Genomic DNA, 13030 nt, shown 5'->3' with positions numbered 1-13030 from the left:
ATGATGCACATGAAAATATTTTCGATCACACCTGCATTCGCCGTGATCGATTTATCCGTAAGGATCTTCTCTGTTCCCATGAATTCTCACTGATTTGTCTCCGTCTGGTGATCGTACTTTGTTCCATGCCGAAGATTTTTACGAGATAATTCAAGGAAACACAAGTATTGCAATTGTGACAGGCATTAATCGATGTAATTAATGATCGGAATGCCAATTTTAGGAAAGATCAAACAATTCGGGAAAATCACCGAAGCGTTCGTCTAACTTTCAAAATTGTCGATCATTAAAAGATGCGGATAAAGAAAATTTTACCAACAAATGCACAGCCTCTGGGAATCGGCTAGGTTTTATACTCCTTTCTTACGCTCTCTTTATTACACTGGCCTCTATGTGGATTGAGAAAGTAGAAACAGGCATTGCCTATTGCCGATTGCGGAAAGGTACGAGAATCCGGAGGTGTTATTGCTCGTGTTTTTTTTACGAATGTAGAAAGGAATTTGCCACAGTATTTCAAGCGATTTTACATCTACAATAAATCTAAAAAGGAAATCCTAGTGATAACTGGCTCACAAGTTATTCCTGGTATAAATGCTGTAGTATTGTTGAACATTTTAGAACTTGGGTTAAGTCGAGTGTTAAAACTTTTTACTAACTCAGACCTGCAACACAAATATTGCACTTATCCTTCCTGGGTATTCGTCTCATCGCATCACAAGAAATACCGAAGAGAAAATCAATCTAGATTAACAGAAAGAAAATTTCTTCACGCGGGCCTTACAGCTTTACCGAAGTTTCTATAATCCCAGAGTTTCTCGGAGAGTCGTTCGTTCGACGCCGATCGAAATCTCGGTTATTACATTTCGTGAAAGACGAACGAGCTGGAACTTGATATTTTTTTCCAACACTTTTCACTGACGCTCTACTTACCTTAAAGCTAGGAATGTTTCGTAACACCACGTATCGAAAAAAGTCCTTCAATGTTCCAGAGAGTCGTGACGTACAGCGGCTTGTCACATGAGAAAATTCAAAAAAACTACGAGGCGTTGCGAGGCTTTCGTAGGATTCAGGGTAAAGGTTCGATGCCGATCGAATCCGATTGTCTTTAGAGCTGATCGATCGCACGGTGGCCACTTTGTCACTTTGTCGGTCGGTATCTCGACGAATTGGCTCTGCCTTTCTCCTTCTCCCGTTCCCTCGTTCCCTCGTCCTCTCAATCGTCCCGTTCGTTCCTCGCCCCTTTTTCTGTTCTTCTCTTTCTCCTCCGCGGCGTCGTTTTTTTCCTCTCTTCTTATTTTCCCGTCGCGTTCCTTTTTTCCTTCAGCGATCGGCGGCGCTTGGGTTAGTCTCCGGTCGACTCTCGCGCGAACAACTTTGTTGAGGCGCATCGCATTAATTAGCCGCGGATTCCACCGGTGAACGCGCGCCTTAGCAGCCCGGGTCTACTTGCTCGGCTCGACGGCAGGACTCGGGCTCTCTCTTGCACGCTTCGTACTGCGGCTTGTAAGTATACACAGAGGGAGAATGAGAGAAAGAGAGAATCAGAAGAAGAAGCCCGTGCTTTCGGTTTATACTTCTGGGAAGGCGCTCGTAAAGACTGCCGGCTTCCAGATACTCTGTTATTATCCTCGCGGCAGCGATTCCTAAGGCGAACGGGGTCCAGGAGCTCCGCGTCCTCTCGCTTCTCTGCACGCTCCTTAAATCCGATCGAACGTTTCACCCCCTCTACTCATTTCTCCGCACCGCCAAGTGCCGCACTTACTTTTAATCATGATTACACATTTACCTTATGCACGTTCAAATGTGCCGCACTAACCGTATAATAACTGGAATACGAGTAAACCTGCCCGAGAATGAAGGAATGAAAAAGATACCATCGGCTAAAGTTCCGCAGAATGAGAAATTGTCGGGAATTTTAGGAAAATATCATTCGTTCCGAGGGTCGCAATCGCGCCTACGTTCCACCTACGAGAATCGACACGCCGAATGATACCGAAAGAATTTACCCCGCCGGTTATGGGTCTTCGGTAGGGACGTACACATGCACACATGCCTCAAGTCCCGCCCGACGCGAGCAACAGGTTCGAAGCATTCTTCCCAAGACATTCTTTGTATAGGTATGAGACTCGACGATCCCGCTTGTTGTCGGGATCGTAACGTATAAACGATGTCCCGGTGAGTTGATTCGTTCGGATGGATATGTATGTACGTCCGGATGCGAATCGCGATTTGGCGATGAGAGTTTTACGACGATACTTCGTCCCCGGGAAAGCTCCGCGAAAAATCCTTGAGAGCTAAGTTGCAGCTTTGGGTTATCCGTTGACGCATTCGCAGCTGTAGTCCGGTGTTGGCTGCTTTGCGATGCTTTGACGCTAGTAGCCCTCGAGACGCCTTCGAGTCGAGAACTCCTTTCTCAGCATCCCCCTCACACCCCTCAGACAGAGGCCTTTGTTCTCACCCTGATGCATGTCCGTTTGACGGTACGTAACTCGCGATGCTGCTTATACCGTCGCTACTGTTACACTAACTAGATATATGCACCGACGGAATGATCGACCTCCGGAGTCGGTGAACGCTTGTCGGAGCTGACCTCCAGCTCCAGCTCCCAATTCCTCGTTAAAGGGAGTTGGAAGTGAATTTTCCTCCTAGTATTTGCATGTGTCGGTGAGCTTTAAGGGGTTGGATTACCGAGAAATCGATCCTGGCATCCTTGACCAGTCGATAGGATAGATAAAAATCGAGTGTCGCTTGAAATGGTTATCTGATTTTTTTGAGCTAATGCGGACCGATGATCAGTTTTTCATTGTTCTCGTCATATTTCATTATTTCAGGTGACGAAATCTGTGATACTGCAGTTATTTCAAATCAAAGAATGAAAATTTCACAATCGACCTCGTCTAGCCATTGCCTTATACGTAGATCTCAAAAGACGGCGCAAGTGGATTCGGAACATGTATTCCAAAAAAAGTGTACTACGGCCGAATGGAAGAGTGAAATGTTGACGGAGCGAGAGGACGAGGGAGGTGTGGGCGAATGCAGATACACATACATGTATAAATGAAGCAAAAAGTGGTGGTGCTGCGGTGACTGAAAGTTGGAAGGTGGAAGTTCGAAGTTGGAGAAGAGTTGGTAACCCAGTGCCGTCGTCGAGTGGCGGGAGCAATATAGCCGACCGCGAATGAACGTGGCAACGGATGGAGAGGCAACACTTTGTAGTTTTAATCGATCCGGTGGGACGGGGGACGAGGACGCCAAGTGGGAGAGAGAAAAGAGAGAGAGAGAGAAGAGAAGGAGAGGAAGGAGAGGAAGGAGAGAGCCAGCCGCATCGCGCCGAGCCAACTCCTACAACTTGAACAGACAGCTGGTGAGCTACAACGGTTCCGCGTGCAGGCTGAAGATTCCACCGTTTCGTACGGTGGAGTTGTGAAGGGTTTACTCGTCCTTGCCGAGGTCCTTCCTTGAAGTAAGACGGGCGAGGTTGCGCTGATTTCGTTACATCCTGCCGCGAATGCGATCAGGGAACGCGAACTCGAAACCTGCTTGCGCCATGACTGACTTTTACATGCAGGATTCACCCACTTGGATTTAAACCTTTCGCGGTCCTGTGTGCTTTCGGCTTTTGGCAAGATGGAAATGGCTACTATTCGATTTAAGGCGACGGGTCGGGTTGAAAAAATAGACATGTCGATCGATAGAAGGACCAGAATATCGAATTTTCATAAATAAGAAAATCTGATTCGTAAAATTTATCAAATGTGGTAAGTCCGAGTATAGAAAATTGTAAATATAGAAAGTCGAAATACAGAATGATAAAATGTAGAAGGATCAAAACATAGTACGACAAAATCGAGAATCTCTGTACGATTTTGTATTATTATCGGAAGGAATTCAGACGATTCTACAGTTTGGCATTCAATGTTTTTAATCTTTCTATGCTCTTACCCCTCCACACTTCGTCATTCAACATTTTTAAATTCCATAAATTGAGTTTTCTCTTCTTTGAAAATTCTATATTACGCACACGAGCACAAGGCAAATTGATCCGTCTTCAAAAATTAAAAAATCTGTAAAATTTGAGATTACTAGGATTTGATTTAATGATCTACGTTGGGGGCGCCGAGTAAGAATAAAGCATGCGTTTAAACAGGTACCACAATCAACCCCGAACGACCGTGCGATCGATATACGACCGTTGCCTAATTGCAGCGAATGGTAAGCCTGAGTAAGCACCTACAGCCACATTGTGCATTGCAGATCCAACCGCGCCTAACTTCCTCGTCATTGAACTCTGAATCCAATTCCTGATGGTGCTACAGCTGGTGATATTATACATATAGGTATATAGTCGTGTTACGCAGTCGTGCGTACCTTATAATTCGAGGACTAACCACTACTACGTAATATGTAAATATGCCGTGATGTTATAACAGCGGATCGTCAGATTGCGCAGAACTAACATTTCTTTCGTAAAATTTCAAAACAATCGTCATTTTTTTTACTCCAACGATTGGCTCGCCTTTCGTGGTTGGAAATTTCAACTTTCAATGAGAGGAAAGGAAAAAAATAAAGAGAACGTTAATTCAGAAAATTTATTCGTACAAACCTTTGCCAATACAATACAACGTAGAAATCGTCATGTTAGAATTACCGAAAATCCTCCGCTGTGGACTATACTTTAAAAAAAAAAATGTTGTTAATTCGGAAATTCAACATCGGGTGGAGTTCGATTGACAGCAATTTACAGTCCGTAAAAGTCGGTACCGGATACTTCTTACAGTATAGAATTCTTCGCATTCACTCGTATCTCGATGTATAAAACGGCATTTTTTTATTTGAAATCACACCGCAGCGCGACAGGGAGCAGCGCTTAGCCCGACGGCTATTACTACTTGTTTTGCGGCCGATCGTCGCGTCGATCCGAGTCCTCACGAGTTGCGGGACTTCAGGCTACGTCCATTTCGCGCAAGGGCGAGGGTGAGAGAAACGAGTCGAAAGGGCGTCACAGAGAAAACCACGCGAGGTTGGGGAGGATTAAAACAGACGGAGGGGGTGCGGATCGGACGGTTGCACTGGCACCGGACGATCTATAAATTGCTCTGTCACATTCTTGAACTGCAGGTAACTCTCTCACTCTCCACACTGAGAAGAGAGTTTATTTAAATTTTTCTTTCATTACGGTGAAATGAATGTTTGGTTATTATCATCGAATTTTAGCAGAGCCAAATGTGATTCGTTAACTATTGACTAATTTCTGTCGATCGTGATTTGGCACAGCTAAAATTTGATAATAACAACAAAATATTTATTTCGTCATATCCAAACATACGTTTGTTAACAGTGAATAAACTCGTTTCTCACAATCAGTGCATCGTATAATCAACCCCTTTATCCGGAATCTTGTCCAATAATACAAATCTGGAACGAAACGGTTGCAAACGTGAACTTCATTTCGATTAATTTGGTCGTCTGGTCACAGTTACGAACGAGCAGCAGCTTACTGAGAAACTTAAGATTTTCTTCCGACATCCAATCGAGTCATAGTTTACCGATGATACATTTCGTCCCACCATCCGTAAGGTTTGAACTCTCTCGGAATGAAAACTCTGTATAAAAAGTATCGGTGATCGATCGTGGAAACCATTTTGCATATTTTATTCACAGCGCCGCTTAGAAATGACCAATTATATTACCGTGGTGGTGGATCGGAAAAGTGTGAGAAAAAAGACAGACCATATGCATGGCGAACCGTATCGATTCATCGTCTGCGAGACATAATTTTTCGAATCGCGGATCAAGTTTGCACACCTGGCTGCTTGAATAAAAAAATTTAAAAAAAAAAAAAAACGACAAAAAAATTAATATCCAACCAAGGCGGGAGACTTCAACGCGGCGACGATACGATCTTCTCCGATACGATAAAGTTTTTCTTCCAACCCTCGACGGTATACCCCCGTATTACAGCGAAATTCTGCGCAGCTTTTATTCTTACCCTCTTCCAATCAGTGCCTGTAATAAATTGAATTCCATTTTAAATAATTAAATAATAATGCGACAATACACAAGATTGTTTGACCATATGCTCAGGCGACCCTTCGAAGATGTAGGTATTTTTTATTTATCCTCTTCCGAATTCTTATCAGGCTATCGCATGGTGGGTCGTTGAAACAGATATGTACTTGCAAATTCACATCGAATCATCGTCCGTAAATCATTTGGTGTGCCTAATTCCAAAAATCATCAATCATCAATCATACACACCCTACCGCGTAGCGTACAATTTAACTGTCAGTTTTCCAAACGTTCTGCTCGAGTCTCTTCCAAAAATACACGGTGGTTGATTTTTTTTTCTTTTTGGTCGGCCGATAGACTTCTCAATCCTCACCAATCCGAGTTTCAGAGTAAAAACTTACCTTTCCTGTCCTCTTACAATCAGTATTAGAAGCATCGTCAATACCGATACTCGCGAACAAGTCCACCACTCTTAACCGACTCCACAATGACGCGACTAAAACAAAGCCTCGCAAGCAGTTACCTACTTTCCGTATCTTGTCCGACCGTTCGCGAATATTCGAGGTGCGTTCGAGGCGTCGAAATTTCGCGTCATCCGTCCACCCCTCTCGCCAAGTCTCTGCAGGGCTAGCAGGAGTTCGAGTCTCGTGTCCCTGGTGCGATTTGCATCGCGGGTCCAGGCGTCGTCGGGGGTGCGAGGAAGGGTAGCTGCCGGCTCGACGGCAAGGGGGGAAGAGGGGGTGTATCGGAGCTACACCCCGTGTTCCCCGTTCACCGTTCCCCGTTCTCCACCCCCGGGGCACCGCGAGTCTCCCGAAAGGCTGCTCGGACACTCGGTAACAATCATAACAAGCCGATCTCGGGACCGACCCGCAGCCCTCCTCCGCGCACGGCCCGCCTCCGGCCACGCCCCCCACCCCCTGCCCGCCGCCCCCGCGTACTCTGCCCCCACCGCGAAGCCCCGAGAGGATAGGAGCCGCGAGAGGCGGCGAACCCTCGTCATCGCACTACGCAGCCAGACTGCGAACCGGGAAGTACCGGGAGGCATTTACGCGCGTTACTTTCCAACGCGGGCAACGTGACGCGCGCACGCCGTTCACCACCGTACGTCCACGCAACGTTGGTACTCGAGGATCGGTCGAGAGTCACAAGGTGCGAGCAACGACGAAGGGAAATCAACGCGGCTACGGAGCCTAGAAAGCTCCGAGCTTCGTCGGATCGTCTCGGTCGCTTTCTTCGACTGGATGAACTTTTTCACCACTCCGCGGTGATCGGGTTGTGGTCAATTGTTGTGATTTGTGAGCGTGTTTTGTGGCCAGCAGCCATCGAGTTCACGCCGCGGGAAACGCAACGCCGCGTGTGCACGTGGGAAACACGGCGTGACGCTTTGTAAGTACGCGGACGAGAGGACCATGGCGAAGTCGCGATACGCGTGAAATCGATCCCGAAACACGGAATGGATGATATTTGTGAGTAGTGAGGTGGTGGCGATGATCGTGATCCTCGTACAGTAAGTTCGTAATCGTTCACCCGTATCGCGCGTTGTGACTCTGTGACACTTTTAAAACGTAAGCAGATATATCTCTTGCTAACCGTTGTTATCGAGGAAAGTGTTGTTATAATCTCGCATTTTTCATCACGGAAGAAGAGGACCACTGCTTCTTCTCCTGACGTTTCGGGGAGGAAACTTCGATCGCACGGAGGGTTTGTTCCCGATTTCTCGGATCCCGAAGATACTTTCTCAACATTCAGGAATCACTCGACAGGAACCGTTGAAACGGTGAGTTGAAACACTTGCGACCTTAATCCTGACAAACTGTTTTACCGCACAGTGCGGGTTATTCGATTAACGCGGTACAACAATGCAGCAACAGCGTACGGTTCAGCTGGGTCGGCTTTCCGATGAAATGACGAATCGTCAATTGAAATTTATTAGCTCTCCGCGCTGATGAAAACCGGCATTCAAATGATGACGGTCCACGTAACGAATCCGATTGCGCATCGCGATGCCTTCCGCTTAGAATCATGACGAGACGCAGACGGTGTTTAATAGGACGAATGAATATAAATTATATGCATGTATTGTAGTATTATATAATTGTGTAATAACGTAACGACAATTCGTTGATTTGTTGGGCAGGAATAACAGTTGGATGTAAGTTCAACCCATGACATGAGTGTTTATAGATCGTATCATTATTTTCAGGAAACTTCTTTTAATATTTATATATATATATATATATATATATATATATATATATATCTCTTTTTCTCTGCTTCTTGCATCCGATTTTGTCCTCTGCGCCTCTTAACTAACAATAAAATTTATAGAATATCTGGCCAGCCGTTCTGTTCACTCTTAATCGGTACTACTCATACCTAATTTAATACGTTAATACCAAATTTTCAGGGAGTAACTTATAACGCATACATGCGTGTACCTTGTAGGATTAACTTACAGTTGACTAGTTGTAGCGATATTATCTCGATTAGCACAGTGTTCTTTAATCAGCATAGACTTGATTTAAATATTATATAATTTGTTCCATGTTTTTTCTTCTCATCGAGAACTCTGTTGTTAATACATTTGTGTTGTCCTTGAGGGGCAAATTGCTCCAGGATTTTATGAATAAATCCTTTTTGCTCTCTCTCTCTCTCTCTCTCTCACTCTCTATCTCGATATATTTATATGTACAAATAGATATACGAATCGTGGTTACGTCGTTGAACAATGAATCGTACGAGCGCGAGAGCGTGAAAATTTTACTTTTGACATTATCACCTATACTTCCAAGTGGCGATATGTGGTGGTGGTGTATAGGCGGGCAATACTTACGAGCCTATAATAATGCGCGCTGCTATGTACTCGGCAAACTCGTACTTTGAGCGGGGACTGCGGACAAACAGAATAATTAAAACCGCATTAACTGGCTGCAGAGCTGGTCGTCGTAAAAATACGAAATGATGGAGAATTAAGGAAACCGTCTCGGTAATTACCCAATATAAACTAATAATAACAAGTCGCGCGGAGAGTTGTTGGAAAGCTCGCGTTTTTCGTAAGTTTCTCGCGAGATACGGACACACCTACACTCTGCGCGTAAAACACATTGTGTACGTATGTGCTTAACGACACATATACAACGCACACATGTACGTTGAGAGGCGAATCGCTGCACGCTTGCACCGACTTATGCGACACAACGTTACGTGTACGTCATGTGCAGTATAGGTACTCGTATTATACGAGAGGAATTGTTTTATCAGCGATTGCAATTAAGCATTTGTTTCTTAATTACCTCTAATTGCACGCAATTATATACACATTCACGAGTATAATTAAACAGTATGATGTCACCGCTACGGTACTATGTACTAGATGTACGCGTACGTGTGTATATTTATACTATATTTTGTACACACACGTCGAGCCATGCAGCTCGAAGCCTTATACCTTGTACCTTATTATACTTCGCGCGACTGCATCGCGGTATATTATACGTATCCGTAACGTGGCGTTTCGGAGTCGCCCGTCACAGTATTTAATAGCCGTGCATCACGTGCAGTCCGATTATCATTGAAGTGCGCGTTCGAGTATCGTTATTTTCATCGGATTGGGAACCTGCAGCGATCGCGCAATCTTTCAATCAGCCCCGCATATTATTACACAGTACAGGACCCCGCTGCACGATCTCACAATCAGCGAATACGGGCGAAAAGCGAACGCAAATTATCGCTTCGCGCGCGCGCCTCTGCACGCATGTGAAGCTATAAACTGCAAACCCATGGGTCGAGGTAATTTTCTATACACGTGCTGTTACGTTAGCAAGCTTCTTGAACATCGTATCACGCTACATGTTTAATTAACCCTACGCGCGTAGGACGCGAGTCCGCGACGCGTTTTACAATATTGCATATCGACGCTTCGACGAGGCGATAATGCGTTTCGACTGCCAGGTAGAAGGAACGATACACCGTATACCTACACGTACGCTTTACTTGACGCGAGAGAAAGAGGGAAAGAGGATTTCGCAACGCTGCTGATTGCTAGAGGGGAGAGAATTTGTCGAAAGAGGACAATCGGCGCGCGATGCTCACAAAAAACGAGTCTCGGGCGTTGTGGCGTCTCGACGCGCGACGTCGTGTACATGCGTGCGAACGCATACGCGTACGTACGTACGTATGTACGTGTACGCGGTCACCGTCGCGGCGAACGCGCCTCGGGACTCTCTTTCTTAATCCTGATTACCTCGAGCTTGGTACAATTAAGATAATCTCGGCAATTAAGTTACCTACTTTAATGCACCGCTCGGGCAAGAATGTCGGCGGCTGGAACTCTCGGCTCTGCCTACCTACGGTTCTCCACACTCTTTATACGCCACAAGCTAGAACGAAGACGTTTCAAGCAGGACCGAATGCAGCCTGGAGCGGCCGAGGGGCGAGTGAGTTTAGAGATAGCTTCCGCGTTATACGCACGGCGCTTCTTTCGGCACAACCGTGCAAATCCGCGATGATAATTCACCGCTGCAGTCTCGACTCCCGGCTACTACTCACAAACCGTGTTGCGACAATTAACTTGGTAATTATACACGGACGGCCGGACCGCGCGATTGAAATGCGACGCGGAACCGCGAAAGCGCGTCGTCGATGATCGAGACTCGCCTTCGTTCGTATTCTCCTTATTATCTTATCATTTACCGGGAACTTTTTCCGCCGAAGCCCCGCGCCGACGAGTCGAGTCAACAAGCTCGTTAGAAACGCGCCATCCCGAGCTTTCCGGTTCCCGCCTTCCCGCCGCCGCGTGCGTGTGACCGCAGTCAGCCGGGGGCACGACGTGTAAACAGAAGCACGTGTCGACGGCGGCGTGACGCCGAGTTGCGGCGGGGGTTGGAACGCCGGCGTTCCACGAGGTGGAAAATCCGTACGAGTTCGACGCGGCGACGGGGGCGGTTTTAAGGGTGGTTCAGCGCCTCGCGCCTCGACCGAGTTCTTTGCTTCGCCTCTCGGAAGTCGCGGGGGAGCCGACTCGGATCGGGCGGGGGGTGGGGGGAACACGAAGGAGCAGCCACTCCACCCGACGACGAGGAGAGATCTGAGACGATATTGTTGCGGTAGGCACTTGAATCCCGCGAGGAGCCGGAGAAAAGATCCATTCTCTATAAAGGCTGGAAGCCGTCCCGGCGCCAAAACTCGAGTCAAAGCTTCTTGAATTTCACTTCTTTGCTTCTTCGTTCATCCCCCCGCTCCCGTTCCTCCGCTTTACAACCTCCGTTATACCCATGTATGTATGCATACTGCTTCTCGGAGGCACCGCGTCCGGTATCAGCTATTTAAGACCAAGATTTGCCGCTGATATGGCCTGTTTTCGATTAGTTTATAAATTGCCTTGACATCCTATTTAGATATTATCGGGCGTCACTTAGGTAAATGCGAGAATCATCGATAGTTCAAGACACAATACCGGATTGTTTTAATTTTTTCAATCTCTTTTGTTCGAAGCAAGTAAATTATAATCGATGTTAACTTTTTCGTTACTCGCGCTACGGGCCTGACGCCACCTTTCAGACGAAAATCGTTATATACATAACTACGTGAGTAATTTTGACTTCATACTTTACCAATTCTCTTTCTCGGAAATGTTTACCATCGTTAGATATACTTATAACGAATAAGTGTTTGTTTTAATGTATAATAAAAGCATATTTATATTCAACAAGACCGTGAAAAAGCGGCACAGTACTCATTATTCGAGTTAAATAGTCGATTTAATTTTTCTCACCACGTTGTCAGATTTTACTCGGAACCTCTCAGCTGAGAGTAATAACTACCTATACATTTGGTGCGTTTACATAGCGTTAGACTTAAAGGTAATTATATTCGATATATTTATTTAAAAAATAAACAATCAAGGTATTTAGTAGAAATATTTCGCTATTACATCATGACGCGGCAACGTTGCATTTCGTTTAACATGGGCGTGGGCAAAGTGCTCGCCGCGCGATGAAATTTTGTCGGGCAAGCAAGCGCGAGTAACGAAAGTTTAATCTTGCGTGGAGAGGTAGAAAAGAAGGTTATACAGAAATGACGATGAGATCATGCTTAACCTTCGGTCCGAATTCAGATGCAGGCAACAAAGAGTCTGCGACAAATCTATGCGTTACTTCCGCCTCGACCGTGTGAATATTACAATTGATCACGGAAAACTTTCACTTTGCGTTACCGGAATGAATGAAGTTTCCGCTGAATAACGATAGAAGATAAGATTGTACGTGCAACATGTGTAATGTAATTTTTATCCGTACGTCGATGAGTAGAGAAAATAAATTCAGAGATAACAATAGAAAATAATATAATCATCCGAAAATATTTATTCAACGTAATTACTCGTGTGTCTAACAGTAAAGTGGCACAGCGCAGTGCTCGACCAGTTGAGGAAATAACAACGAGAGGATATAGTCGTACAATTCCACCGAATGGTGGGTTTTCCCTGCAGAGCGATTCGAGCCCGGCGCGCGAGAACAAACTCTCTTCTTTTCTCGAGTAATTACAACGTACCTAACCCGGCACCGCAAACGATTGCGATTTTATGCATTTTCCGTACGTAGGTATAAGCGACGTGCGACGACGCGCGACGCCGGCAAATTAACAATGGAATATTCGCAAACTTGACATTCGTTCAGGAAATATTTCGAGGCGAAGTTTTTCACCCACGCGCGCGGATCGGGACAATGGATAAACAGGATTCAGTTTGCCGGTTTTAACCCTGACACGTTTGACTGAATACTTTTTCCTCTCTTCGACGTTTTCTTTCCTTCTTTTTTTTCTTTTATTTTCACAAAACATACGTACGTCAAAACTCCAGGCCTCGTACTGACTCACCATCGGTAAATCCTCGCCCCGTTTCCTATCTTCGAAATTCCGCGCTCGTTCCGCGTCGCGATTATTCTTATTTCTGCATCAAGGCGCGAAACGCGCGCGTGTTTGTTGGTAGAACGTGCGAACGGCGCGTGCGCATTTACAGACG

At 45.7% G+C, this 13030-nt stretch overlaps 1 protein-coding gene across 6 annotated transcripts in view; it reads left to right on the top strand.

Annotated features, from left to right (window-relative positions):
* LOC124297635 (POU domain, class 6, transcription factor 1) overlaps nucleotides 1-13030 on the top strand; it is a 160388-nt gene that overhangs the window by 55548 nt on the left and 91810 nt on the right. For 4 of the 6 annotated variants that reach the window (XM_046748873.1, XM_046748871.1, XM_046748870.1 and 1 more), the window contains exon 1: nucleotides 7034-7789. The exons of 1 other annotated variant lie outside the window; for it this stretch is intronic. The gene's annotated coding sequence lies outside the window, so the exon portion shown is untranslated. Of the gene's footprint in view, nucleotides 1-7033; nucleotides 7790-13030 lie in introns of those variants that run through there. One more of the 6 variants, XM_046748868.1, reaches the window with a different exon arrangement.

Source organism: Neodiprion virginianus, chromosome 2 (genome assembly GCF_021901495.1).
Source record: "Neodiprion virginianus isolate iyNeoVirg1 chromosome 2, iyNeoVirg1.1, whole genome shotgun sequence".
Classification (NCBI taxonomy): domain Eukaryota; kingdom Metazoa; phylum Arthropoda; class Insecta; order Hymenoptera; family Diprionidae; genus Neodiprion; species Neodiprion virginianus.
Note: the sequence above shows the minus strand (reverse complement) of the source record. Positions and strands in the feature narration are given on the sequence as shown.